We start from the raw sequence: 5904 nt of genomic DNA on the forward strand, positions 1-5904 counted from the left end.
AGCAGGACTTGCTCTGTCCATTCCTTTTTTCTCTTGTTTTTGAAACCAGAGTTCCTTTCTTTTGGGAATCTGTTTCTTTGGCTCAGTGATCTCTACCCCCTTGTCTCTCTCTTTTCAGTCTCATTAGAAGTGCTGTATGAATTCTTAGACTTTTCACTGCTCCTGACCTGCTGCTGTTCCAGCTGAAGGCCTTTTCTCTCCTGCAATATCCTCATTTACACACCCCCACTTCTTCTGTCCTCTTCAGGATTCCACTTATCAAGTCTAGAATTTCAACTCTGTTCTGTGTGGTAGGTCAGGAAATCAGTCACAGTAAGGTGAAGGATGAAAAAAGGACTTAGATAATATGACAGAAATTATTTCCAAGTGAGAAGAACACTGAAGTGACTGCTAGAAAATTAGAGCTTGGATCTGACTGGAAAGGAGACAACTCAAGAAACTGAGCTTAGAGAAACCATAGAGTTGAATTTTGGCATGTCCAACAGCAGAATAAATCCCACTAATTAAAATGTGTTTGAGCTAATTAGTAGGATCAGAGTTGAATTAGGAACACTTTTAATAGCTCGGAGAGGGAAGATAACAAGAGAAGTGCCAATTTTTCAAAATGTTTAGGAAAGGCGCAGGGGGATGGGGAAATGTGGGCGAGGCTCTCAGTAATCAGATCAGGGAATTCGGTCAAACTCGTGCTTGTTTAGGTGCAATTAGGCCCAATGCAGCCCAAAGCCCAGCTTGGGAAGCGAGTAATGAAGGTGCCCAGCCCCTGGCAGGCCAGCTCTGCACACATCCATCCCAGCATACTTTCCACTGAAGGACTGCAGCCAAGCCAGGCGTGGAGCCTGCCTGTGGGGGCTGCAAATGGGAAACTGCAATGGAAGGGGGAGAGGCACACTTCAGAGCTCCAGCTCGTTAGAGAAAAACAGACACAAGCTTCCCTGCCTCGCACTCCAGACTTCCTCACTTTCTGATTCTGTTGCTATGGCATTCACAAAATTCCAGCATTTCAGTGCAGCAAAGGGGAAATCTGGCACATAACTGCAGGTTAATCAGCTGTTTAAAACTAAATCGGGTTCAGCATTAATAAAATCACCCAAATTACAGAATCACAAGAACAGTTAGGATGGAAAAGTCCTCTAAGATCATGGAGTCCAACCTTTGAGCGACCTCCGCCTTGTCACCTGGAACAGAGGTGAGCCTTGCAGTCAAGGCAAGCCGTTCCCTGGGGCTCTATCTCACCTGAGAGCGGGGTTTGAAAAGTCTCAGCCTCTGTTCACATAACTGCCCTGTCTGTAGGGTCAGAGGGGCCTGAGGAGTCCCCAGAATGTCCAGCCAGCAGTGGGTACCTGCAACCTCCTGCAAAGGGCAGGGCAGGCCAAGCCCAGGGGCTCCACGGGGCTGGGAGTCACAGCCTGAGAGAGGCTGAGAACAGGTAACTCTCCTGCTCCCACTGCAGAGTGGCAGTGATGTATCACACCCAGAAATCACCATCTATCAACATGGAAACAAATAAAAAACATTGGGGTTCTTTTATTTATTTTATTTTATTTTATTTTCAATTTCTCTATGGGCAGAATGGTCATTCTTAAAAAAAAAAAAAAGCAAATTAAAAAAAAAAACCACAACAATAACAACAAAGAGAATCCACACCAAGGAAACCAGCAGCAACCAAACTTAGGGAATGAGAAGCAGCTCTTTGGAGCTGCCCCTGTCCCTTGCTCAGGCATTTCTGTGCAGAGCTGACAAAGGGAGAACAAAGCACAGCCCGCAATCCAGCCCTGAGCTGCACACACTGTCCATGCACGCTCCCTGCTTGAGTTTCTAATGGCAACCACAATAACTCTTCAGCTATGGCAAGCAGTGCCTCCATCTTTTTGTGAGGAGATGTTTGAAATCCTGCAAACACTTTAAATAGCAACATCATATGAACTACAGTCATCAGATTAAAGAGCTTTTATCTACATTTTCTAGGACTTTCTCTTAACTGTTCTCCTGTGGAGAGAATGATCTTTGAGTTACTGAGAGGAAATTTTAATAACAGAATTTTAAAACAGAATTGTAAAACTGGAAAAAAGAATGTATGTAACTGGAGGTGAAGGGACACGCTTCCCAGTTTCACCATTCTCCTTTAATATTCAGATTAATTTCATATTCACTGAACAAAAATTAGAAATAGGTGTAACTTTTGGAAGGTTTGGTAACCTTCGACAGAAATTACCTACTTTAATATTAGACTGACCTAATCCTACTGGGCCTGATTATCTACCTTGAAGCCTGTGGGTGTTTTACTGGTGAAAGTACTGGGAGATATAAAATGAGTTGGAAAATTAAAAACAAAGCCAAAGGACATACAATTCAAGCACGGCAGGAAATGTTTTTCACACCAAATCTGAAATACACACACACAAAATACAGTTAACATATTGAAATCTCAGATACTTCCTGTTGGAAAATTCTCAATCAACTCTGCCAGGTACCCTCCTTCTCCCACAGAGGAGAGAATCTCTGCACTTCCTTTACTGCTCTGAGGCAGTAAAGGAAGAGACGTGATCAGGAAATAGTGCTGGTAAATCAGCTGGGAAACAAATAATATCACCCTAAATATTAGCAAACAAAGTTAATTTTACAGTCATAGGCAAGAATTTGTATCCTGCATGACAAGAGTGACAGAGGCAGCAGTACCTCAGTGCTCAGTTGTGTTTCTTGGGTACATTCTTTCTTACTCTCTTTCTTTTCACCCCAGTTCAGCAGTAAAACAGCATCTTGTTTCAACTTTGATGCTTCCTGGGCATTACCAGGTCCTTTATCCCTGCAGTACAATGACACGTGGTTTTCCCCTAAAAGCTTTTAGTTAATGCTGCAAAGCTTTCTATTATTGCTGGGTATTTTAGCAACAGCAAAAACCGATTTAGAGGAAAATAGGGACAATTAAATGTCTTCTGCCATTTTGGATTGATTTACAGTTAAAATTTGGCTGAGCAGTGTTCATAGTAAAGTCTCTCACAGCCTACATACAGTTGTAGAGAAAAGAAAGAGGGGGCAGGAGGTGGGAAGGCTCGACCTCTCCTGAGTGCTGTGCCTGGCAGTGCTGTGGGATTGCCCGTGTTGCTGGAGTAACCGTGTCCTCCTTGGGAAAATCCTGCTGCTTGCATTGGAAAGAGGCTCCACTCCCTTGCTTCGTGTTCCTGGAAAAGCAGTGAAACCAGTGACACAAGATCTCACCAGTGCCTGGCTCTGTCACACTGACACCTCGTATTTTCTTTGCTAGTGGTGACCCCTGTCACTCCTGTGCTTGGAAAGGGTTTTTGTGGGACAGAGGGAGCCTTATCCCCCCTGCATGCTAATTCTGGGACAGAGACTTGCTCCGAGCAGAGCATGGATGCCTCTTCTTTGGCTGTGTGTGAAAAGGCCAGGGAAACAGAAGAGTTTCAGAAGAATATTATTTATACTGCTACTCCCTAGCTGGTACTTAATGCACATGGGACATGCAGTCAAATCCTTTGGGATGAACCAGCAGCTGGACACTTCTGGAGCCACTCCAGCCCTGCCCTCTCTGGGAGGCACAGAGGGGACAGATGTGCTGGCAGTGCCCCTGGACAGGCCAGGACCAGCAGGGATTGGGCCACAACCAGCAGCTAGGGCCACCTGCACAGCAGGGCATGGCCAGGACCATTCTACACATCAGTGTAGCACTGATCACAGCACACATCAGTGAGCTCTGTGTTTGAGACATGAAACATTTGGGTCATAAATAAAGCCAGGTCTCACTGCTGGCTTTGCTCTTTGCACAGAGAGGCAAAGTGTGCTTTTGATGTGGATGTAGGGAGAAGATGAATAATGCTCCATTTTCCTTGGTAGATGTTCAGGCAATAACCATGTTCCCTACTGAACATACCTGTGCACACCCTCAAACCTCCACCTGCCTCATGCTGGTTCTTATAAACCTGGGCTTCTGATATCACAGAATGTCTGGCTGCAGGCAGGTATCAAATGCCTCTGGCTGGGTGCTGATTCCTGACACTAGCTGGGAAATGGGAGGTTCACTTAAAACTCTCCCTCATAAATGCTCAAGGTCCACATCTGGGTTTACTGGAGTGCTGTGAAGATGGCTGGAAAGCTTCCCTGCAGGTTCCTGCCCCCATGCAGCATTCCAGGCTCTGTGCTGGGCAGGGATCTGGCCCCAGGGAAGGACACACTGCCCTGCCTGGGCTCTGAGCAGCTCAGCTTTGGGCACTGCTACAGACAGCCTCAGCAATCTCACACTGACCTGCCTTTGTAGGAAGGCTTAATAACCACGTTTACATTTCTTTCTTCTCTTAAATTACAGAGTTGATTTTACTTTTCTTATGAGGGCAATTTTATTGTAAGGTTTTATTTCTCTTTTATTGTGCATGAAATGGAACACTGAGGTGGCTGTTCAGGAATCGAAATGATGCCTGTAATTGCAGCACAGTGAATAAGTATGTGCAAGAGAATAATCTTGTAGAAGCTGATTACCTTGGTCATTAATAATTAGCATTTATGAGTTAAGTAATATGCTGCAACTACATCTAATTCCTTGGCAATTTCATGTGGAAAGTTGAGAGATAATTTTAGAAATAATCCATTGGGAAATCCCAAGTGACAACTAAATCAGCATCATAGGCTCTGCCTGTGGCTTCTCCCTTCAGCTCTGGCTGTTTGAAGCTGGAGTGGCAATTTGCAGTCTTGTCTCATTTGTGGACATACGCATTTGTTCATTTTAATGTCTTTGTGTATTGCTTAATTTGATTCTTAGTAAGATTTTTTGTTTTACTGGGTTCTCCTGGCAGGAGAATTAATAATACATCTGAAGTTTAACTGCATGTACACATGGTTGCCTGGTCCTTACATTTTCCTCTATATTTTTTTTTCTGATTGTTAAAGATTTTAACTGTAGGGGAGCAGATAGCAAAATGAGGGCATGTTGTAATTATTACTGAATGTAACAGAGCAGGAAAACGCCCGTGTCACTTTATTTGAGGACTCCGTGCTGAAGCTCTCCCCTCCTGGGAGTGGAGGGACCCTTGGCTGGGCTGCTGGAGGGGGCAGAGCTCATGCCCTGGCACAGAAACGAGCGTTGATTTTGCTTTGCTTTTTAGAATCTGCTCTGTTCTCCTTTGATGTATACTTAAGCTCTATGTTGTCCCAAAGTCACGGCCAAGTTTCACCATTTTCACAGACACAGGTTTTTCAGGGTGATGTAGTCTGTCGGAACTCCCAGCAAATATTGTCAACGTCCCGGATTTTCACCACAAAGCTGTTCCTTTCCCAGGTTTCTCCCAGGCACGAAAGCAGCCCCAGCCGTCCAGGTACCCCTAATGAACGGGCAGGTGTAGGGGCACAGCCCCGGGGGTGGCACCACTGCCCGGCCGGGGCACGGGGGTGGCACTGCCGCCACGGCCGCGTGCCGAGCGAACAGCAAAGCCTTCCCCGGCAGGAGACCTGCGGCTGCCTGCCCTGCTGCCCGCGGCTCTCCTCACCTCGTTCGTTCACTCGCTGACTGCCGGGCACAGCCGGGACCCGCTACCTGTGCGGGGCACGGGAGGGGGCGGACCCGGCACGGCTCGGCACAGCCCAGCCCAGCCCAGCCCAGCCCAGCACACCGCAACCCGGCACGGCACGGCACGGCACGGCCCGGTACAGCCCAGCACACCCCGGCACGGCACGGCACGGCACAGCCCAGCCCGGCGGAAGAGCCGCTCCGCCCGCCCCCAGCCGAGCCGCAGGTGGGGCGGGAGCGGCACCGGGCGCGGGCGGTGCGAGCGGGGCGGCTCTGCCCGGCCCTCCCCCGGCCCGGCCCGCGCTGGCCCCGCGCCCGGCGGGGCTGTGGCGGCGGACGAGCCGCGCTCCGCGCCCGCCTCCCTGGCGAGCGGCGCCGGGCGGGCGGCG

This window comes from Cinclus cinclus, chromosome 10 (genome assembly GCF_963662255.1).
Source record: "Cinclus cinclus chromosome 10, bCinCin1.1, whole genome shotgun sequence".
In the NCBI taxonomy this organism is placed as follows: domain Eukaryota; kingdom Metazoa; phylum Chordata; class Aves; order Passeriformes; family Cinclidae; genus Cinclus; species Cinclus cinclus.